This window comes from Hyperolius riggenbachi, chromosome 5, assembly GCF_040937935.1.
Source record: "Hyperolius riggenbachi isolate aHypRig1 chromosome 5, aHypRig1.pri, whole genome shotgun sequence".
NCBI lineage: Eukaryota > Metazoa > Chordata > Amphibia > Anura > Hyperoliidae > Hyperolius > Hyperolius riggenbachi.
In genome coordinates, this window is record NC_090650.1 from 309,944,692 (window position 1) to 309,970,228 (window position 25,537).

Consider the following 25,537-nt stretch of genomic DNA (forward strand, 5'->3'; position numbering starts at 1 on the left):
CTGAAGGCTGCATTCACTGCGTAATAATAAATACATGTCATGCAAACATAAGGCAGTATACATCCAGTTTCTTTTCAGTATACTTCCTGTTTCGGCAGCCATCTTTACTGTTAATAAAACAGTTTATTAAACTGTTTTTTTTATTGCCAATATTGTGGCAGGAAGCAGCAAAAATGTCACAGAGGGGGCTAGGAGATGTCCCCGAACAGGCTGATATGTTTATTTACAGGATCTTCTCAAAAAAATTGCATATTGCATCTGTAATGTACTGATAGACTTTCATATATTTTAGATTCAAATACACACAACTGAAGTAGTTCAAGCCTTTCATTGTTTTAATATTGATGATTTTGGTATACAGCTCATGAAAACCCAAAATTCCTATCTCAAAAATTAGAATATTTCATCCGACCAATAAAAGAAAAGTGTTTTTAAAACAAAAAAAAGTCAACCTTCAAATAATTATGTTCAGTTATGCACTCAATACTTGGTCGGTAATCCTTTTGCAGAAATGACTGCTTCAATGCGGCGTGGCATGGAGGCAATCAGGCCCAGGATGCTTCGATAGCAGCCTTAAGCTCATCCAGAGTGTTGGGTCTTGCGTCTCTCAACTTTCTCTTCACAATATCCCACAGATTCTCTATGGGGTTCAGGTCAGGAGAGTTGGCAGGCCAATTGAGCACAGTAATACCATGGTAAGTAAACCATTTACCAGTGGTTTTGGCACTCTGAGCAGGTGCCAGGTCGTGCTGAAAAATGAAATCTTCATCTCTATAAAGCTTTTCAGCAGATGGAAGCATAAAGTGCTTCAAAATCTCCTGATAGCTAGCTGCATTGACCCTGCCCTTGATAAAACACAGTGGACCAACACCAGCAGCTGACATGGCATCCCATACCATCACTGACTGTGGGTACTTGACACTGGACTTCAGGCATTTTGGCATTTCCCTCTCCCCAGTCTTCCTCTAGACTCTAGCACCTTGATTTCCGAATGACATGTAAAAGTTACTTTCATCCGAAAAAAGTACTTTGGACCACTGAGCAACAGTCCAGTGCTGCTTCTCTGTATCCCAGGTCAGGCGCTTCTGCCGCTGTTTCTGGTTCAAAAGTGGGTTCATGCTTCCATCTGCTGAAAAGCTTTATGGAGATGAAGATTTCATTTTTCAGCACGACCTGGCACCTGCTTACAGTGCCAAAACCACTAGAGGTGCACTGTTGACACGGTTCTAATAATATTTGGATTTGGCACATTTAGATAATTCATAACTGCCCATTATTGGATTTGGAAAAAAAGTTTTTATTACATTAAAAGAAATATGTGGCACACAGTAGGTCTTTTTTTAATGAGAGTGGGATTTTACTTGTCTTTCTCTATTTGGTAAACCTGGTGCTATTGCTTGCATAAACTAACAGAAGCTATTTCTGAACAATCAAAATCAGCAGCACTAAGACTGCCTAGTGTGCTATTAAGAACCCTGGTTTTCTCGGCAGGTAACATTGTTTTCAAAATAGAAACAGGTAAGAGCCCACCCTTGTGAAGTCCTTCATCAAATCAACTCTTTCATGTATATATATATATATATGTATATGTGTATATATATATATATATATATATATATATATATATATATATATATATAAAATCAAATTAATAAATACAATTTAAATATGTTAACTATTATTGTACAGGAATACACCAACTACTATCATGGTTCTACAATGAACTTTCAAATATTAAACCATGAAATCACAGCTGCATTCTCATATTCGTTACAAATTCCAAGTACCATCTTATAATTATTATTTTTTATTTATATAGTGCCAACATCTTCTGTAGCACTGTACATAGTAAAACACATAAGATAAATTATAACAAAATAACAAACAATAGGATGAGGTCCCTGCCCTTGCGAACTTACAATCTAAAGGGTAGTGGGTGGAAACAATAGGGAAGGAGACACAGGAGTTAGCAGATGAAGCCATGAGCCTCCATTGCGACCTACAACAAGGTAGGTATAGGCATGTCTGAAAAGCTGTGTTTTGAGAGTACGTTTGAATGTTTCCAGGCTCGGAGCATGATGGACAGGCTGTGGTAGAGAGTTCCAGAGGAGAAGGGATGCTCGTGGGGAGTCATGGATTCAGGAGTGAGAGGAGCTGACCAAGCAAGAGGACAAAAGGGTCTCCTTGGAGGAGTGAAGATTCCGGGTGGGATGGTGTCTCCAGATTAATGAGGAAATGTATGGAGGTGACAACTTGTGCAGAGCTTTGTATGATAGCACTTAAAGAGGTCATGAGGATGGAAGAACCAGCGTTATTGGCACAAAATAAGATGGATACATTTGTTTTGCAATGGTCGGTATGGCTGTACTACCATGACAATACTTTATGTACAAGTGGTACCTCTCCCAATCAGTAGACTCTTCACTGCGATATGTTCATGTGTTTAGTATCAAATTTAAACTATTGTTTTCATGTTTTCCTGGTGTGTTATATTTATCTTTGTACTCGGCAGGGGCGTTGCTAGCCCCATAGATCAGTAGCACGTGCCCTGGATCTATTCTGGGCTGCCCCGGTTGTCCCCCAGGCAGAGTCAGCTGTGGTGCCTCAATGGCGGGCATGCTGGGAGTTGTGGTGCTTCAATTGGGGGTATGCTGGGTGCTGTGTTGTCTTTACGTGGGCATACTGGGTGCTGTGGCTCCATGTTGGGCGCTGTTATGCCTTTATGGAGGCATGCAGGGAGCTGTGGTTCTTCTATGGGGGCATGCTGTGAGTTGTGGTGCCTTAATGGGAGGCCCATGGGAGCATGGGATGGGGTCCACCAGAAGGTCAGGGAATGCTATGGGGGAACTGCCAGACAACCTAGCAGCAGGCCAGCCCACCCAGTAGAAAGCCAGACTGGCCAGTACAGAAGCCAGGTAACTCTGCCTAGTTATGTTTACAGTAAGTGACACTGTCTATTTATGTAATATGCTACATTTTTTTTTCTTGTATTAATGGAGAGGGGGCTTTATCCAACATTTTGCTGAGCAGGCCTTTTTTAGACCACTGTTAAGTTCATGTTATTTGGCTCCACTTATGATCACACCATTTTCCGGCTGGAGTGCCCAAAAATGCTCCGGATCTCTTAGTATCCTAGCAATGGCCCTGGTACTCAGCTAGGTGAGTGTGCAGTACTATACCTTTTTCTTACTTTTTCTCTCTTCTTTATTTCCACTAATTTTCTTTGTTCTCTATTCTTCTCTATTCTTACCAGCTCTGACATTGTTTATTATTAACATCTCTCACAATGTAATCTATATACTTACATATGATTATGGTTATTGTTGATATGGGCATGCCCGTATTTTAGGGTAATCCCATGTGCCTTATGTCATCCCTTGGTGATCATGCTGAATATGGTACATTGTCTGTATTACCTTTTATGAGCCAATAAATCTTGATTTTCAAGAAACGAAAATCCATCGTCCAGCTTTGCACCTACCCATAGAGACATAACACTTCTACAGCCTATTATTTCCTTTTACCAGAGTCTGAAAATTGGTCAAACCTACTTCATGTGAACTACACAATCCCATCTCCTCAAGTACCGTAACTGCATTGTTCCTATCTTCTGTAATGTAGTGATTCTGGGGAATATGTAGTCAAGTATCTATTGTTCTTCCTAATTCTTGTATCGCATGGGTACACGTGACCTACCTTCCCAGCAGCTGCAGCCCGTGAGGAGAGGAAGCAAACTGTTGTGCACTGACAAGCACATTTGCCTCATGAACGAGGTATTCTGTCCACCATTTTGCTTCTATTTACTATGCAAATTCACTTTTCATCCAGATTGCTATTAAAATTTGTCTAGCTTGACTTTGGGTTTAGTCAGGCTTTTAGCCTATAATGTGCTCCATTTGACTGCCACTGCTTTATAATGTTTGTACTTTTCTAGGAGACACATCTAATGACTGATGGAAATGTGTGATATTAATGTGTAGCTTAGGAAAACATAAAGGTATTTCAGTCCATGCTTCCTGGTGTGAAGTTTTGGAGTGACCTGCATTTCACACTGCTGCCCATGTAAACATCAGATCTGAGCTGGTGAGGGAGTCGGTAATCCCTGTGCCTGCAGCTTTGTTGGAGTGTTTGCCTCACATCTGCGTTCTGATTAGAATGCAATATGTGAAGATTTGTAAATGTGTTCAGTCTCTGCCTTTTTACTTGAGCTATTACCAGGTTCCAAAAACTAGGATAATCCCTGAAGACAGTTTTAGGCTTATTCAGTAAGTCAGTGGAAAGAGCAATTATATTATGCAGTGTCCAAAAGCACTACAGCAAGGATGCAAAGAGCAATAATAATGTGAATCTTGCAAGCATTACAAACAAACCAATGCACAGAGAAATGGTAATGTGTGTGAAGCAAGAATCCCATGACTGCCAATCAGGTATCTTCTAACTGATGTCAGGTCAGTGAATAGTGACCTCTTACTGGTTAGTGTGCTTTACTGGGCCTTGGACATTGCTTTCTGCATCCCTGAATTAGCCTGTCTGCATAGCAGTATGTAACTGATGTATATAGCGATCATTTGCCGATAATATATTATCACTACTGTATATACATCAATTACATTCTGATATGCAGGCAGGCTAATGATACTGTTTGGTGACTGGCTGCTTGCTTCATTACTGTAAAGTGATGCATCAGGCAGAGGGGACAAATTAATAACTTTTTTTTATTTTCACTGTAGGTATATTAATGGAGTCAAGTCAGGGACGGTTCTAGACTTTTTGCTTCCTAAGGCAAACTTGTGAGGATGTGCCCCCCGATTTGGAATGATCGCACAGCATCCAACCATTTACTCTGCTTCATTTAATGTTCTCACATGACATGCTCCAGCTCAACACAATAGCACACTGGCTGGCTGTGAGTCTGTGACAAACAAATACTCACCCCCACTCCATTCCTCCTCAGTCAGGACAGCAGTGCCACCTCCTCCCTTCTGCTGTGCAAGTCAAATGAAACACTCCTGCCTCCCCCCTCCTCACTCACTGTAAGACTCCTCACACTGCACAACAAGCTGCTTTTCCACAATGATAACCTCTTCACTTCGCTCTCTTCACCTCTTTTCCTACTCTGACTGCTTGCTGTTAGTGTGTAAACACAGTAAAAACATGCTGCCCCTGAAATCTCTGCCGCCTGATGCAAGTGTTTTCACCTTGCTTCATGAGAGAACTGGGTCAAGTATAAATGGTATGATTTTTTTTCTTTTCTTGGACCAAACGTTTTAGGGCCATTTTATTTTTTGACATAAACATTTTGCATTAGCTATTTATGACTACACAGCAGGGGTGTTGCTAGGCCATTTGATCCGCCCACGAACCTGTTGCCATGGTGCCCCGGATCTATGATGGTCCTCTGTGCCCCGTCCTCTCTGGCTCCCCTCATCAGACCTCAGATCGCGGCGACTCCGCCCGCCTTCACTCCCTCTCACTCCCCAACCCCCCTCCCCCTTCCCCCACTGGTCCCCTGCACGTCCCCCGCTCATCTTCAAACGTCGGCTGCTTACCTCTGCCTGGATTCCAGCATTGAGCCTGGAGACCAAAGCCACAGACCTCTCTCTTCCTCCTGCTGTTCCCCCTAGTGACCGGCTTCTGCTAATGACGCTGATCGCGACATTAGGAGAAACCGAGCATCGGGGAAACAGCAGGAGAAAGAGAGAGGTCTGCGGCTTTGGTCTCCAGGCTCCACGCTGGTAAGGTAAGCAACCGCTGTTTGTAGATGTGCGGGTGGAGGAGGGGGACGAGCGGGGGGAGGGGGGGGAGGAGTGCAGCCTGGCAGCCCCTCTGAGAGCCCCATACCTACCTACCTACCCATACTTAAAGCCTCCTACCTACACACCTATACTGAGGACCACCTACCTACCTATACTGAAAGCACCCTACCTACCTACCTATACTGAAAGCCCCATACCTACCTACCTATACTGAAAGCCCCATACCTACCTACCTATACTGAGGACCTCATACCTACCTACCTATACTGAGGACCACCTACTTACCTATACTGAAAGACCCATACCTACCTACCTATACTGAGGAACCTTATACCTACCTATACTGAAGGCCCCATACCTACCTACCTATACTGAGGACCCCTATACCTACCTACCTATACTGAAGACCCCTATACCTAGCTATCTATACTGAAGGCATCTATACCTAGGTACCTATCCTGAAGGCATCTATACCTAGCTACCTCTGCTGAAGCAAAGCCCCCGGGTCCAGCAAAGTAAAGCCCCTGGGCCCCAGACATGCAAAGCAAAGCACCCAGCCTAGCAAAGCCTCAGCAATGCAAAGTTCCCGGTCCCAGCAAAGCATAGCCCCTGGGCCTCAGTCCAGCAAAGCAAAGCCCCCAGCCCAGAAAAGCAAAGCCCCAAGGCCCTAGCCCAGCAAAGCAAAGCCTCCAGCAAAGCAAAGCCACCGGGCCCCAGCCCAGCAAAGCGTACAGCCAAGCAAAGCTCCCAGCTCAGCAAAGCCTAGTAAAGCCTGCAGCCCAGCAAAGCATCCAAACATGCCCTCACCCCAGTGAAGCCTGCAGCAAATTGCCCAGCCCAGCAAAGCCCCAGGCCCAGCACCCAGCAAAGCCAGGCCAGCACAGCATTACCACCAGCCAGGCAGCCCAGCATCACCGCCAGCTGAGTACAGCACACAGGCCAGCCAGCCGAAAACAAGACAGAAGCCAGGTGAGGGGCTTATTTATGTGAAATACTGCCTATCGAATATATTTAAAGAAAACCTGAACTGAAAATTAAAAGACAAAATAAACATACACAAGTCATACTTACCTACACTGACCATACGTCCCGCTTTACCCGGGACGCGTCCCGGGTTGGGGGTGGCTTGTCCCAGGTTGTGATTTGTCCCGGGAAGCGTCCCGGGTTAACCGCCGGACGTCCCATCCACAAGACTCAGTGCGGTCGCACAGGATTGTATTGTCGGCAAGGTCGCATTGGTTAAATGCCGCTTCGCTCCGCCCCACATCCTCTCTCCTCTCCCCTCTTCCCTTACGTACTTCCCCTTCCAGCCAAGCCCCGGCCGACTTTGAACTTGGGCGCCAGGAGCCGAGAATTGGCCAGCAGCAGCAGCCGAAGCTGCTCTTCAGTAGACAGGAGGGCTCAAGCCAGCGGGAGATTAAGCAGCTGCCGGCGGAGGTGACTGACAGAGTGACTTACTGTGCGCCTGGCAGCTGCAGCCCACCCCGACCGTCATGTGCTGGAGGGCGGCAGACATCCAAGGTGATCAGCCGATCCGAGCTCCATCCCTCTACCATGCTTCAGCAGCAGCCAGAACAGCGTGCAGTATCACAGAGAGAAAGTATGTGTGACTCGTAGCTGAACTGTGTGTGTGTGTGTGTGTGTGTGTGTGTGTGTGTCTGTGTCTGTGTCAGTGTTAGCCTGCAGCATCACAGGGAGGAGTGTGAGTTGTGCACCACATGGGGTCTACTAGTTAGATTTGTGTGTAGCTGACCAGTTAAGACTGTGTATAGGGGGTAACAGTGTATGCTTTTTTTTTTTACTCTTGAGTGACCTATTGCCCACAATGTGTTTATTTTGTGCTGACGTTGCCCCATTGCATTTATTTTGTGCTGACGTTGCCCCATTGCATTTATTTTGTGCTGACGTTGCCCCATTGCGTCCCCCATTGCGTTTATTTTGTGCTGACGGTCCCCCATTGCGTTTTTGTGCTGACATGCTGCCCACATTGCGTTTATTTTGTGCTGACATGTTGCCCACATTGCGTTTATTTTCTGGTGTCTTGGGTAACTGTTGCTGCATTTATTATTTAATGGTCATAGTTGGCTATGCCTCGCTGTTACATCATTGCGTTAGCTCCGCCCAATAAATGTCATGGCAACGCCCATTTTCCGGCACGTTGCAGCCCCCCATTTTTTGGCGCGCCTCCTATGTAGTCTACTCCTCAATCTATTTTTCCTCTCCTGCACCCTGTTTGTCCACTGTGATCAATGGAATTCTCCATCCTCCATTTTGAAAATGGCTATTACCCCATAACAGCTTCCTGGTCAGCACACAGTTAAACTGTAACATCACCCACTTGAGCCATAGGGAAACATGGACACATCAGTTCTCCTCTCAGCTGTAACTGACAGCAACTGATATATAACTGACAGCAACTGATATATTTCAGTTCTGACAAAATGTTGTCAGAACTGGAATGGATCACTGTAAGAAGAAAATGGTGAGCTTCTGAGAGGAACTGATGGCAAGGCAACTATGTACTGTTCATTTGAAGTTACCTCATGTGTTTATTTTAAATAATTTTGCTCAGTACAGGTTCTCTTTAAGTTAGACCACTGCTATGTTCATGTACATTTGGCCGCACCTATGACCACGCCCACTTACTGTGGCATGGCCACGCCCATTTTTTGGGCACAATCTTTTCCTCTAGGTGCCTAGGGGTGCCCCGGATCTCCAAGGAACATAGAAATGCCCCTGCTACAAAGTATTTTTTGTTTGTACAGTTGGAGTTTGGGGGATTTTCAATTGAGAGAGAGAAACCGAGACAACTCAAAGTGGCGCAGGGAAATGTGGGTGCACCGTACGCCGCCATAGGCCGTAATGTGAATTACAGCTATGTTGGCGCGCTCAGACAGTAATTTTGGCACTGTCTGAAGACAGCGCCCAAATTACTATAAAAACAGCTTAATTTGGGTATCAGCAATAGCTGGAAGCTGAAATACGTCTTTCTCCCTAAGTTCATGGCGGCCTGGAGGGGGAATAGTAATTCACATCTCAGGAACTTTTGCAGGAGCAGGGTGAGCCATTTTTTGACGTGGCCCTGCTCCTAAATATCCTAGCGACGTTTTTGCATGTATGCGGGAGACACGTATAGGCCCATATACTATTAACTTTTCTCCTCGGTTTTCTCCAAGGAGATATATTAAAGCCTTTCCAATTAAACACATTTAAGGTCTATTTTCCATAGATGGCTGAACTGCTGCTGGGCCACAAGTACCATACAGCTGCAATCACATGCAGCCATATGGCCACATTTTGTAACATCGCACGTGTCATGTTTGACACTGGGTCGAGTTGCCTGGCGGCAAAAAAAGTTTAATGTCACATCTGAGCACGGTAACTGCCATGCTCAGATACAACTGGGGGGTGGGGAGGGGGGAGGGACTGGTATTCACTGCCTGTACCAAGCGCTAGCAAGCACCAGTTGGTAGAAAGGATCAGCTGACAGGAGGTGAATTTACTGCCTTCAGTTGCTCGTGGAAAAGAGACCTAAGAATCTCAGCATGCAAGAAAATTCCCCAAAAAGTCTGATATTATGTTTTACCTACTCTTTCATACTTTTTCAATTGCTTGATGCTTAAAACATATTGTTAGAAGAGATGAAAAATTATCTCCTTGGAGAAAACTTAGGAGAATCTTCTAATAACTTTTCAGCACTCAGCAAGAAAAAGTAGATGACTAATTACTATCAAAATTATTCTAGGTATTTTCTTGCTTGCTGGTGGCTTAACAGTCATTCTATTGATGATTGATTGATTGATTGATTGATTGATTGATTGATTGATTGATTGATTGTGGAGATATCACATAGGAAAAAACTTAGGAGAAAGAGTGAACTAAATAAGGTTCACTGACCCAGAATAAGTATGATGATCAGGTGATAATCAATTTTGATTGGCCAATAATGGCCAATTTTACCATCTCCATGTAGTGTGAGGGTTAATTGATTTAGAATACTATGTACAGATAGATGTACTGATTGTGTAGGTAAACTTTCATTCTACATGGAATGTGTAAAATTGGCCTGTGATTGGCCAATCAAAATTGGATGTGTGCATCCACCCTAAAGCCATTCCTGTTAATACTGCTGAATAAACAGTTAACAGCATTTGCTGTCACATGACAAGCAGAGCAAAGAGAGAAAATATTTACTTGACAGACAGTTATTCATTTCTGGATTACCCTTATATAAAGTGCTGAAAACACTGATCACGTTTTTTTTATAAATATGGTTGTCACCACTTGTTGCCGATGGTTACTGGCAATGGTGGAATTAACAGAAAAGAGTTGATCATTTGTTTGTTGTCATTTGTATAGATATGGGCATCTGCAGATCTCCAGGAAAGAGCAGTTATTTCTGTAGAGTGTACAGCACTTTTCTGATGATCTGCAGGTCTTTGCCTGTATGAATTGGCTCCATAGACTTCCTCTGCGAGAGCAGCTTAGCCACCAGCAGCATAAACCAATCAATGTAAATTTCGCTCTCTAATAATTCCTGCATTAATTTTAAATGTATTGTGTAATGTTATTGCTGCATTCAAACATTTTACCATCCTTTTATACTACAACATTTTTATATATTTTTTTATATGAAAATGCTAAGCTTCTTTTTTTTTTTTTGTTTAATAACTGAGACATTATTGCAGCACACACCTTGTAGTTTAGAAGTTCATACAAAAAGCCTTCTCTGCACTTTTTATGCCCCATCAGTCATAACAGCTTAGAACTTGTGACAGACCTAATGTGAACATTGCTAAGGTATTGTGGATGAGTTCTTGAGTATGACCCTCAGGAAATGAGGCGTGTAATGCCATGAAGAGCGCTCCAGAAGACCCTTATTGCTCACTAATGCTTTTACACAGCTCCGAGCAGTTTGTTTTAGGATTTGCCATTTGTTCGGCAAATTGTTGAAATGGTTGAACACTAGGAAGCTAGAAGAAATCCTTTATATTGGGATTAAAGCATTCAAGTCAAGGAAAGATCATCTTTTCAACTTGCGGGAGCAGAGCTATCTGCAGAGAAAGGTTGTCTATTCTAATCACCTAATATTTCGTCTCATTAACATACACAGTTTGACATCTTCACCAACCAGTGTTTCTTTGTCATTATCCTAAATCCACCAGTTATTTATTAACATTCATGATTGCAAAATCCTTTATATCTAAGGAATGACCTTGAATCTTTTATAGACTGCAGTGAAAGCTGGTTGGTTGAAGGCCACATGCAAGAAACGTATTTAATTCTACTAATTTCTACTGGGAGACAAAGATGATATCTCCTTAGTCTATGTGCTGCCTAGTTCAGAAGAATGCAGAATGTAATGCAGGGGAGTTGGTATAAAGGCTAATCTCTTGCAAACCTGAGAAATATAAACTTAATTAACCATAAGCAGAGATCACTTTCAGTGAAAACTGCATGTAAAAATATCAGTAGTTCCTGTGTTTTAGTTCATTAGTTTCTGAAGGAATTGCTGTAAACAATTTAATTTTTCCTGTAACTACTGCTATTTTCTTCCCTCTCAACCCTGCAACTCTTCCTGTTGGCCCTTAAAGGGAATCTGAAGGGAGAGGTGTATAGAGGCTGCCATATTTATTTCCTTTTAATCAATACCTGTTGTCTGGCTGTCCTGCTGATCCTCTGCCTCTAACACTTTCAGCCATAGACCCTGAACAAGCATATGCAGATCAGGTGTTTCTGACAATATTGTCAGAACGGACAAGATTAGCTGCATGCTTATTTCTGGTGTACTTCAGACACTACTGCAGCCAAATAGATCAGCAGGGCTGCCAGGCAACTGGTACTGTTTTAAAGGATACCCGAGGTGACATGTGACATGATGAGATAGACATGTGTATGTACAGTGCCAAGCACACAGATAATTATGCTGTGTTCCTTCCTTTCTTTTTCTGTCTGAAAAAGTTAAATATCAGGTATGTAAGTGGCTGACTCAGTCCTGACTCAGACAGGAAGTGACTACAGTGTGACCCTCACTGATAAGAAATTCTCCCTTTTATCTCTTTCTTGCTCTCAAAAGCCATTTTCTGCTAGGAAAGTGTTGTATAGTTGGAATTTCTTATCAGTGAGGGTCACACTGTAGTCACTTCCTGTCTGAGTCAGGACTGAGTCAGCCACTTACATACCTGATATTTAACTCTTTCAGACAGAGAAAAAAAAAAGGAGCACAGCATAGTCATTTGTGTAGCAGGCACTGTACATACACATGTCTGTCTCATCATGTCAAATGTCACTTCGGGTATCCTTTAAAGGAAACACATATGGCAACTTCCATATCACAGTCACCTCTGGTTCACTTTAACTCGGCACAGGTGGAGTGGAAGAAGACACAGCACATGGGGGGAAAAAAGTGGGATGAAGGAGGACACTGGGGACACAAAGGGAGATGAAGGAGGGCACAGGGGATAAAAGAGGACACAAAGGGGGACAGAGGAGGACACAGGTGACAAACGAGGACACGAGACACAAATTGGTCACGAAGGAGAACACAAGGGGATAGATGCGGACACATGGAGGACAAAAGGGGGACACAGGAGGCCACACATGGGACAGAGGAGGACACAAGAGGTACAAGGGGAACATACTTATTGGAGGAAGAACATCCACAAGGTGCACCTGCACCATGGATGCACCAGGTTTAGTATATTTTTTTCCCCTGGTCTCTGTCCTCTAAACCTAGGTGCGTCTTATGGTCAGGGGGGGTCTTATTGCCCAAAAAATACATATATATATATACTTTAAGCTCCGTGGAAGAGATCAGCACTATATAAATACTAATTATTAATACATTGGGAGATGTACTGTAAAATCATGTTATTAGGGGGATGTGCCTACCTAATTTTGTTATTTGGAGACCATGGCCTCGATTCACAAAGCGGTGATAACCCAGTTATCACGCCTAAAAGACTTTAGGCGTGATGACCTTTTCACCACTGAGTTATCACCGATTTTTCCTGCTCTTCGCGCGAAGTTACCGCGCGTAAGCGCGTTCGCGCGTACGCGCGTGAGAGCGCGCGCAAAGTCCCATAGGGCTTAATGGGAGCTTCGCGCGAAGCGTCGGGTGTTGCGCGCGCACGCGCGTACGCGCGGCAACTTCGCGCGAGTTTCTTCTTATCATGCCTAAAGTGACTTTAGGCGTGATAAGGGCCTTTTCACCACGGTGCTAACACTTTGCACCGCTTGGTGAATCGAGCCCCATGTCTGCCTAATTATGTTACTTTGTAGTAGATTATATGGTAGTTTGTACAATTAGGATGGAGGATGGGCAGCAGTCTCTATAAAATCTTAAAAGCACAGCAGCACTGTTAAAATACAATGTTGCAATGCTAGGAAGTTCCATTGCCATTTCTTGGTTAGAGAATGAAAGCATCTAGTTCACACATTACATTTCACAAGTTCTTCTTTATACTGATAAAATACACAGTAGACTATTATAAGAGTGGATAGTGTCTTGGTATATCGGAGGGGTTCACTATAACTGCTTACTGCTCACATTGTATGTAGTGTTGGGCGAACATCTAGATGTTCGGGTTCGGGCCGAACAGGCCGAACATGGCCGCGATGTTCGGGTGTTCGACCCGAACTCCGAACATAATGGAAGTCAATGGGGACCCGAACTTTTGTGCTTTGTAAAGCCTCCTTACATGCTACATACCCCAAATTTACAGGGTATGTGCACCTTGGGAGTGGGTACAAGAGGGAAAAAAATTTAGCAAAAAGAGCTTATAGTTTTTGAGAAAATTGATTGTAAAGTTTCAAAGGAAAAATTGTCTTTTAAATGCTGAAAATGTCATGTTTCTTTGCACAGGTAACATGGTTTTTACCGCCAGGCAGTCATAAATGTAATAAAGAGAAGAGGTTCCATAAACAGGGACCGGTAACGCTAACCCAGCAGCAGCAGCAGCACACGTGATGGAACAGGAGGAGGCGCAGGAGGAGAAGGCCACGCTTTTTGAGACACAACAACCCAGGCCTTGCATGAGGACAAGAAGCGTGCGGATAGCATGCTTTTTACCGCCATGCAGTCATAAATGTAATAAAGATAAGAGGTTCAATAAACAGGGACCGGTAACGCTAACCCAGCAGCAGCAGCAGCACACGTGATGGAACAGGAGGAGGCGCAGGAGGAGAAGGCCACGCTTTTTGAGACACAACAACCCAGGCCTTGCATGAGGACAAGAAGCGTGCGGATATAGCAGCAATGCTTTTTGCCGCCATGCAGTCATAAATGTAATAAAGAGAAGAGGCTCAATAAACAGGGACCGGTAACGCTAACCCAGCAGCAGCAGCAGCACAGAGCACACGTGACGGAACAGGAGGAGGCGCAGGAGGAGAAGGCCACGCTTTGAGACACAACAACCCAGGCCTTGCATGAGGACAAGAAGCGTGCAGATAGCATGCTTTTTACCGCCATGCAGTCATAAATGTAATAAAGATAAGAGGTTCAATAAACAGGGACCGGTAACGCTAACCCAGCAGCAGCAGCAGCAGCACAGAGCACACATGATGGAACAGGAGGAGGCGCAGGAGGAGAAGGCTACGCTTTGAGACACAACAACCCAGGCCTTGCATGAGGACAAGAAGCGTGCGGATATAGCAATGCTTTTTGCCGCCATGCAGTCATAAATGTAATACAGATGAGAGGTTCAATAAACAGGGACCGGTAACGCTAACCCAGCAGCAGCAGCAGCACAGAGCACACGTGATGGAACAGGAGGAGGCGCAGGAGGAGAAGGCCACGCTTTTTGAGACGCAACCCAGGCCTTGCATGAGGACAAAAAGCGTGCGGATATAGCAATGCTTTTTGCCGCCATGCAGTCATAAATGTAATACAGATGAGAGGTTCAATAAACAGGGACCGGTAACGCTAACCCAGCAGCAGCAGCAGCACAGAGCACACGTGATGGAACAGGAGGAGGCGCAGGAGGAGAAGGCCACGCTTTTTGAGACGCAACCCAGGCCTTGCATGAGGACAAAAAGCGTGCGGATATAGCAATGCTTTTTGCCGCCATGCAGTCATAAATGTAATACAGATGAGAGGTTCCATAAACAGGGACCGGAAACGCTAACCCAGCAGCAGCAGCACACGTGATGGAACAGGAGCAGGCGCAGGAGGAGAAGGCCATGCTTTTTGAGACACAACAACCCAGGCCTTGCATGAGGACAAAAAGCGTGCGGATATAGCAGCAATGCTTTTTGCCGCCATGCAGTCATAAATGTAATACAGATGAGAGGTTCAATAAACAGGGACCGGAAACGCTAAACCATCCCAGATGTTCATTGGTCATGTTACTTGGTTGGGGTCCTGGAGTGTTGCGTAGTCATTTCCAATCCAGGATTGATTCATTTTAATTTGAGTCAGACGGTCTGCATTTTCTGTGGAGAGGCGGATACGTGAACCTTGCAGGCAACGGCATTCTTCAAGCTTCGGGTTATTTTGCTGACCACGTGCTCATGCAACTCAGGCACTGCAGAGCGCGCAAAGTGGTAGCGGCTGGGAACCACGTAACGTGGGATGGCCACTGACATCATGCCCTTGAAGCTGTTTGTCTCCACCACTCGATATGGCAGCATTTCGCAGGCCAGAAGCTTGGCTATGCTGGCTCTTACTGCCACGGCCCGGGGGTCATTTGCTGGCAATTTCCTCTTGCGCTCAAACATCTCCGAGACAGACAACTGAACCGTAGGGCTGCACAACGAAGGGCTGTTGGTTGTTGTGTTTGATGAACACTGGGAGACCTCAAGAGCACTACTCCGGAAAGTGACAGTGTCAGCGTCATCTGATTTTTTGGAATGTTTTGAACCACGCAATGGCTGGGCTACTGCTGCTGCTGAGGCGGGTCTGGTGGTGAGTCTGGTGAACCCAAGGGAGGCAGTGTTGCTGGTGGTACCCTGTCCTGCCGCGTTTGCCCACAGAGTGGGATGTTTGGATAGCATGTGGCGGCTCATGCTGGTGGTGGAGAGGTTGTTAATACTTTTCCCCCTGCTCAGGCGGGTCTTGCACACCTTGCAAATCGCCATGGTAACATCCTCAGTGCAGTCTTCAAAGAAAGCCCAGAATTTGGAGCACCTGCCTTGCTGGCGATTTCTGTTTGCGCCTCTTTTGCCTCTCACTTGAACTTCCACGCTTGTGGTGCCTGAAATTGCGCGCCGCCTACCTTGTGGCACAAGGCGAACTCGTGCAGCAGTGGGTTCTTCAACAGACTCATCTGTGCTGCTGCTACGACGGCGATGTTCTCGTTCACAAACAAAATCTGGGTCTATGTCCACATTGTCCATACCCTCCTCTTCCATCTCCTCAAACTCGTCATATGTCATTGTGGGGGGCCGCCGCCGTGGAGTACAGCTCCCCAGCACAACCGTCAGGGGAAACACCTCTTCCCTTGCCCCTCCCTCTTTCACCGGATTTCTTCCTCATTTCACTTATCCTTACAGTACACGCTGACTGGCAGCAGTACAGTGGCAGTACAGAAATGCTATACAGTGGTGGGTGAGCGGTGTACCACTATTGCCAGCAGCGACACAGAGCACAATGCTATACAGTGGCGGGTGAGCGGTGTACTACTGTTCCCAGCAGACAAAGAGTGGCAGTAAACACAATGCTATATAGTGTGGCTGAGCCGTGTACACAGAGTGGCAGTAAACACAATGCTATATAGTCTGCTATATAGTCACCCCGAACGGGGTGATGTTCTGCAGCACCCGAACAGTGGCGAACACTGTTCGCCCAACACTACTGGGAACGCAGATTTTAGTACCTAAACACACGATACAACATGTTTTCCGGGGTCGGACTCTGAGGCACATACAGATGGTCCCGATCATCATCCTCATCATACAACTCTTCTCCTGAGTCTGACCCACCCACCACCTCTGCCACCCCAACATCCCCAGACACAGTCACAGACCCCTCATCGTCCTCAACATTAACTTGGGATGCTGGCCTGAGCCCGACCTCCTCCTCCACATCAGGCCCCATCATCCCCTCAATGGCAGCCCTCATTAATCGCTCTGGCGCCGGACCGATGGACACAACGTTCTCCTCCGGGGAGGGCTGCTGCTGACCACTGGCTGCTGGGGTGGATGTTATAGCTTGCGTGGGGCGTTGGCTGTTGCTGTTGTTGGGAGTGCTGCTCACAGCGGAGGTCTCTGAGGAACTCATGGTGAGCTCATATAGTGGTTGACGGTGAGTGGAGTATTACTGATCCCAGCAATATACACACTGACTGGCAGAGTACGCAATGCTATATAGTCTGGCTGAGCCGTGTACACAGAGTGGCAGTGAACAATGCTATATAGTCTGGCTGAGCGGTGTACACAGAGTGGCAGTACACACAATGCTATATAGTCTGGCTGAGCCATGTACACAGAGTGGCAGTAAACAATGGTATATAGTCTGGCTGAGCGGTGTACACAGAGTGTCAGTAAACAATGGTATATAGTCTGGCTGAGCGGTGTACACAGAGTGTCAGTAAACAATGGTATATAGTCTGGCTGAGCGGTGTACACAGAGTGTCAGTAAACAATGGTATATAGTCTGGCTGAGCGGTGTACACCGAGTGTCAGTAAACAATGGTATATAGTCTGGCTGAGCGGTGTACACAGAGTGTCAGTAAACAATGGTATATAGTCTGGCTGAGCGGTGTACACAGAGTGTCAGTAAACAATGGTATATAGTCTGGCTGAGCGGTGTACACAGAGTGTCAGTAAACAATGGTATATAGTCTGGCTGAGCGGTGTACACAGAGTGTCAGTAAACAATGGTATATAGTCTGGCTGAGCGGTGTACACAGAGTGTCAGTAAACAATGGTATATAGTCTGGCTGAGCGGTGTACACCGAGTGTCAGTAAACAATGGTATATAGTCTGGCTGAGCGGTGTACACAGAGTGTCAGTAAACAATGGTATATAGTCTGGCTGAGCGGTGTACACAGAGTGTCAGTAAACAATGGTATATAGTCTGGCTGAGCGGTGTACACAGAGTGTCAGTAAACAATGGTATATAGTCTGGCTGAGCGGTGTACACAGAGTGTCAGTAAACAATGGTATATAGTCTGGCTGAGCGGTGTACACAGAGTGTCAGTAAACAATGGTATATAGTCTGGCTGAGCGGTGTACACAGAGTGGCAGTACACACAATGCTATATAGTCTGGCTGAGCGGTGTACACAGAGTGGCAGTACACACAATGCTATAGAGTCTGGCTGAGCGGTGTACACAGAGTGGCAGTACACACAATGCTATGTAGTCTGGCTGAGCGGTGTACACAGAGTGGCAGTAAACACAATGCTATATATAGCGTGGCTGAGCGAGGTGCACAGTGGCAGTACACACAATGCTATATAGTCAGGCTGAGCCGTGTACACAGAGTGGCAGTACACACAATGCTATATAGTGTGGCTGAGCGAGCGGTGTACTACTATTCCCAGCAGACACAGAACAGTAAACACAATGCTATATAGTGTGGGTGAGCGAGCGGTGTACCACTATTCCCAGCAGACACAGAACAGTAAACAGAATGCTATATAGTGTGGCTGAACGAGCGGTGTACCACTATTCCCAGCAGACACAGAACAGTAAACAGAATGCTATATAGTGTGGCTGAGCGAGCGGTGTACCACTATTCCCAGCAGACACAGAACAGTGAACAGAATGCTATATAGTGTGGCTGAGCGAGCGGTGTACTACTATTCCCAGCAGACACAGAACAGTAAACAGAATGCTATATAGTGTGGCTGAGCGAGGTACACAGAGTGGCAGTAAACAGAATGCTATATAGTGTGGCTGAGCGAGCGGTGTACTACTGTTCCCAGCAGCGACACACAATGACTGGGGGGGACCCTGGCTAGCGTGGCTGGAGAGCGAACTACCCTGCCTGCCTACCCAAAGCTAAACCCACAGAGAAATGGCGGAGATATGACGTGGTTCGGGTATTTATTTACCCGAACCACGTGACCGTTCGGCCAATCAGAGCGCGTTCGGGCCCGAACCACGTGACCCGTTCGGCCAATCACAGCGCTAGCCGAACGTTCGGGGAACGTTCGGCCATGCGCTCTTAGTTCGGCCATGTGGCCGAACGGTTTGGCCGAGCACCGTCAGGTGTTCGGCCGAACTCGAACATCACCCGAACAGGGTGATGTTCTGCAGAACCCGAACAGTGGCGAACACTGTTCGCCGCCCATCACTAATTGTATGTGACCATCCCTACCAATATGGCACTTTATGCAATTGTCACATACTGGACATAGTTAAGACCAGATGTGTTCACTGTGAAACATTTAAATATGGCGGGCACTCTAAATGCTGTCAAATTCACTTATATTCCAAAGTCTCACCATTTATTTTGAACCACTTGTCATTTTTTATAAGTGCATTAAGACAGCCTCTACAAATGTTTGTGAAAAGAGTGTAATTAACATGTCAAGTTTTCTTGCTGTAAGGTGAAGTAACAATTCCTCAGCCCGAGTCTTTTATTTGTATTTTTCTGTTCTTTTTGTGCTTTGGTTGGATTTATAATAGTTTGCCGATATTTTGAAGAAGTACAGCATTCTCAGCTCATAGCTGGGGGTAGCGCTGAGCTTGAGATATTAATAACTGGAAAGAAAACACATGCACGTTGCAGATGTTTGCTCTGTGAAATATTGATGTTCCAATACCTCTATATAACTACATGGGTCTGTAAAAGTCTATGGTAAATTCGCAGACGACATTACATTAAAGAAGATGTAGCTGTTAAGTGATCACAACAGAAAGAAGCTAATAAGATATAGAAAAAAAGTTTATGCCATTATTAGTATCCTCTGATGAGAACTCTAAACCTAGGAAAAGTAAGACTACATTCACAGCTGAACAGAGATGCAGACTGCTATACTTTTTCACCGTGAACCACAAAAGCGATCATAACTCTCGTTACACAACACTATACAGTTCCTTTAGCAGCCCTTGATACTAGGTCTCTCTGCTTCATTCTGCATATTACAGGAATGGGGTGAGTAGCAGCATTTAGGTTTAAGGGGTCACAAGGATAAATGTAGCTGCATTTCAATATGGCTATGACTATGGTTGGATGCAAGTCCTGAGATGTGTTAATTTATAAGCTAATTTATATTCTATTAACAGTAATCCCCCGATTCTGTAAAGAATCCACTGCACATGCCCCCCCATCCCCCACCCGCGTGCGCACATCCCAGAGCCCGTGCCATGCACAGGCACCCCTTTCCACTGCGAGCAAAGTAGTCAGCAGCTATAATACATGTGCACAGCACTGCGTCCACGCCATACTACAAATGCCTTTTAGTATATATAAATATATTTATTTAAGTTTTTATATAGCATTGACATATTACACAGCACTGTACATGTTGTCTTGTCACAAACTGTCCCTCAAAGTGGCTCACAATCTAGTCCCTACCATAGTCATATGTCTATGTATGTATCGTGTTCGTGTAGTGTATGTATCATAGTTTAGGGCCAATTTGGGGGAAGCCAATTAACTTATCTGTATGTTTTTGGGATGTGGGAGGAAACTGGAGTGCCCAGAGGAAACCCACTGAGACACAGGGAGAACGCAAACTCCTTGCAGATGTTGACCTGGCTGGGATTCGAATCGGGGACCCAGCACTGCAAGGCAAGAGCACTAACCACTACGCCACCGTGCTGCCCATATGTGTGTGTATATATATTATTGGCTCGGCTCTTCCTGTTCAGTAAGCTGCACCTATTCAGTAAGGTGTTTCTTGGGCAAGTCTCCCTAACACTGCTACAGCCTACTGAGTGCGCTCTTGTGACTGCCTCGCAAGCGCAAAACACTTGCACTGCATTTTAAAGGTGCATTACATTTTTAAACTTAATTACATTATTTTGATCTTTTTGCACTTATTTGTGAGGAGCAGTATACACATTCCTGTGATATCAAGCACTTCCATGAAAGAGAAGAGAGTTAATGCCCAGTGGAAGTGTACAGTAGCATCTACCAGCCACTGAATAGCTGATAAGGGCAGATGGAGAGAGTCAAGTGCTGGTGGCATCATCAGTAAAATTAGAAGTGTAAATGGAGCTTGCCATTAGTATCTGATTCTGCTCAATCAGAGAAAACAGATTTTGGTATTATCTTCTTAGGCTCGGTTCCCACTTGCTCCGGATCACGTGCAGCCAGTGGGAGCAGACAGTGAAATGTCAGTGCCAATAGTCTGCTGCGGTCCGGCTGGAGCCCGGTGCATATGCATTACCCCCATAGGCTATATGGGGCACGCATCAGCTCTTCTGGGGAACACATCTGCTCTTCCTGGATTATCATGGTTCTCCACTCAAGTGTGAACACAGCCTTACTCCCTTTAGAGTCTTTCCGTGACAACTGAACAGACACTGTTTTAGCTATATAGGTGCCTTCATTACAATGATAAGTGTGAAGTAATGAACATAATTTCTAAGTACTGATACATTTATTGTCCTAATGTTGTAAATTTGGAGGACAATTTACTGACATACTTTATCACAAAAGAGATTCTTTGCTCACAGGATTTGTTTTCCCTTTTATAAGCTTGATATGATTGGTATACGTTCCAAAACAATCAGTGTGAGGTTGTTAGTTGGTGTGGCACAGCTGGTGTTTTCAGAGTGTACATAAATGTCTCATGATTTATCTCTGTACCATTTTTCATCTTATCCGTAGAATACTCCTCTAGTAACTGAAAAAAATGTTACAAAAGATTGAACAAAATCAACTTATTTTTGTTTGACATTTTGTTCCTTGCCATGTGGGCCCCATGTGGGTGAGGACAATTTAAACTTTACCGAACAAAGAGAGGCTGTTTTCCATGATCACTGTTACAAGCCTGAACGGAGAAACTGGGATTAATCGCAGTTTGCAGCACCACAGACACTGAGACAGGAAAATACTGTGCAAAATGTTTATTTATAATCGTGCATACAATATTATGCAAATTCAATGTGACCACATGCATAACAAACTATGTACAACAGTCAGGAAATGCAGTGGCAACTATATACAATGAGGCAACCACCACATGCATACACTATACAAACAAGGCAAGGAGCAAACCCCAAAAACCCTATCTATCTATCTATCTATCTATCTATCTACCTACCTAAATATAGACAGGATATATACACAGGACAAATATATACAATATATACACCAATCACAGTACAAGGAAGCAGGCACAAAAGCACAGTCAGAACAAAGCATAAGTCGGCAACAATCGAGCAATCAGAAATCGAGGTCAGACAGGAAATAGGTTCAGTAACAAAGTAGCAGAAACAGGAATATAAGATACCAGGAAACCAGGGTTGTCCAGATACTCAAATTTGGGAGCACAAAGTTCTGGCACAGGTTGCTCCTTGCAGGGCTCTTCTATAAGGAGGACACACTTGCTGCATGATGGAAGCCAAGTCCATAGAGCGCAACCCATGCATTGGCAGAGCTGTCTTCAGGCAGCATAGAGCCACTTAGTGGTGGAACAATTAAAGTTCATGGTGCACAAAGGCCCCAGAGCCACCTGCTGGTGGAATAAAGGAAGTTCATCAGAGTTCAACACAATTCTGCCACCAGCAGGCAGGAAGTGGCATGACCAAATTCCTAACATAACCCCCCCCCCTTTAAGGAGCAGCCTCAGGACGCTCCAACATGACCATATACCTCTACCACCAGGATCCCAAGAGACACCAGACAGGAAATCATACAGGACGGTTGACAGCTTGTGCCAACACTGGGTGAGCAGGGAGGGAAACAAAAAATAAAGTTTTTCAATTTGTCTCAGGATGCTGAGTCAGGAACTGGAGACAAAAGACATCAAGAACAACAGACTGGTAGGCATGGGGCAGGGTGGTAAACTAGCATACATCAGGCAAGGCACCAGGCAGAGCAGTGGCCTGGTAGACATTAGGCATGGCAGTAAACTGGCAAGCCTTAGGTGTAGACTGGATACCATCAAGAGGAAGAGCAGGTTCTGGAGGTAGCTTGGCAGTGGACTGGTGGACATCAAGCTGGGAAGAAGACGGGAAACCATTAGTTGGGGCAATGGACAGGAAACCATTCGGGGGATGATCAGCAGCAGATTGAGGTAACTGGACAGCAGGAGTCTGTAGTGGCTGGACAGCAGCAGGAGTCTGTAGTGGCTGGACAGCAGAAGGAGTCTAGTGGCTGGACAGCAGCAGGAGTCTGTAGTGGCTGGGCATCAGCAGGAGCCTGTGGTGGCTGGGCAGCAGCAGGAGCCTGTGGTGGCTGGGCAGCAGCAGGAGCCTGTGGTGGCTGGGCAGCAGCAGGAGTCTGTGGTGGCTGGGCAGCAGCAGGAGTCTGTGGTGGCTGCGCAGCAGCAGGAGTCTGTGGTGGCTGCGCAGCAGCAGAGGTCTGTGGTGGCTGGGCAGCAGCAGAGGTCTGTGGTGGCTGGGCAGCAGCAGAGGTCTGTGGTGGCTGGGCAGCAGCAGAGGTCTGTGGTGACTGGGCAGCAGCAGAGGTCTGTGGTGGCTGCGCAGCAGCAGAGGTCTGTGGTGGCTGGGCAGCAGCAGAGGTCTGTGGTGGCTGGGCAGCAGCAGAGGTCTGTGGTGGCTGGGCAGCAGCAGAGGTCTGTGGTGGCTGGGCAGCAGCAGAGGTCTGTGGTGGCTGGGCAGCAGCAGAGGTCTGTGGTGGCTGGGCAGCAGCAGAGGTCTGTGGTGGCTGGGCAGCAGCAGAAGTCTGTGGCGGCTGGGAAGCCAGGATGGCAGGAGGCAGAAAAGCGTCAGGTGAAACTCCAAGTTGGACAACAGACTGGAGGTCAGTAAACTGGTCAGATGCAGTGAACTGGTTGGCATCAGGTAATGCAACAGACAGGTTGGCATCAGGCAAGGCAACAGATGGGTTGGCATCAGGCAAGGCAACAGACGGGTTGGCATCAGGCAAGGCAACAGACGGGTTGGCATCAGGCAAGGCAATAGACTGGTTGGCATCAGGCAAAGCAAGAAAGTTGTTGGTAACAGGTAAGGCAAACTGGTTGGCAACAGACAAAACAGCAGACTGGTTAACATTAGGCAGGGCAATAGACAGGTTTGCATCAGGCAGGGCAACTGGCTGGGCCTTAAGCAAAACACATAGCTGGGCCGCTGGCAAAGCACCTGGCTGGGCCATAGGCAGAGTACCAGGAAGGGACCCTGATATGGCCTGAGCGGGCTGGAGCAAAGCCTGAGCGGGCTGGAGCAAAGTCTGAGCAGGCTGGAGCAAGGCCTGAGCGGGCTGGAGCAAAGTCTTTGTGGGCTGGATGCAAATCTTTGTAGGCTGAATGCAAGTCTCTGCAAACTGAAACAAAGTCTCTGCAGGTTGCAAAGTAATAGCTGAGGACTGTATAGAAGGAAAGATGGATGGAAACGGCACTGGAGATGAGGCGGATGGAGGCTGCACAGGAAATGAGGCAAGTGGAGGCTGCACAGGAGATGAGGTGGATGGAGGCTGCACAGGAGATGAGGTGGATGGAGGCTGCACAGGAGTGATGGAGGCTGTAGGAAAGTATTTGCGGCTTGGTTTCTTTTTCAGAGTCAGCATTAAAACTGGGGCAGACTTTAATGCAGTTACTGGATACTGTGTGGACCAAGGCGTAGATCTGATGGCTGTTTGCTTAGGAGTAGATTTCTTCTGGTTAGAGACAGGCAGGTCATAAAACACAAGACAAAATGACAAATAACATTTATATACACAGGCTTAGTTACTACTGGTGATGTAGGTATTAATTGTTTAACTGCTGCAGACATTCAAAGTCTTGTGGATCAAACAATCCATCCTTAACCAGTTCGCATTCAGTCGTTTTTCGCTTCATGCATCCGAACAATGTTCACCTCCCATTCATTAGCCTATAACTTTATTACTACTTATCACAATGAACTGATCTATATCTTGTTTTTTCCGCCACCAATTAGGCTTTCTTTGGGGGGTACATTTTACTAAGAGCCACTTTACTGTAAATGCATTTTAAAAGGAAGAATAAGAAGAAAACGGAAACAAATCATTATTTCTCACTTTTCGGCAATTATAGTTTTAAAATAATACATGCCTCCATAATTAAAACCCACGTATTGTATATGCCCATTTGTCCCGTTTATTACACCATTTAAATTATGTCCCTATCACAATGTATGGCGACAATATTTTATTTGGAAATAAAAGTGCATTTTTTCCGTTTTGCATTCATCACTATTTACAAGCTTATAATAAAAAAAAAAAGAAATATTTCATCTTTACATAGATATTTAAAAAGTTTAGACCCTTAGGTAAATATTTGTGTTTTTTTTTTTTTTTTAATTGTAATGTTTTTTTTTTTTTTTAATTAAACATTTTATGTGGGTATTTTTGGGAGGGTGGGATTGAAATTGTATTTTTTTTGTAAATATATGTGTATTTTTATTTTTATTTAACATTTAGATGTAGTTTACTTTTTGGCCACAAGATGGCAGCCATGAGTTGTTTACAGTGACGTCACTCTAAGCGTACCACGTACGCTTAGAGCGACATAGGAAGCAGAAAAAGCGTAGCTTCCGAGAGAAGCTGTCGCTTTTTCTGCGGGGGAGAGGAATCAGTGATCGGGCACCGTTGCCCGATTCACTGATTCACTGGCTAACAAACCGCCGGCCGATCGCGCGCGTGCACGCGCGCGATCGGCCGCGTGGACGCGCAGGAGCGCACATGGCTTCCTGGACGTGAGTTTCACGTCCAGGAATGTGAAATAGTTAACCACTTCCCGA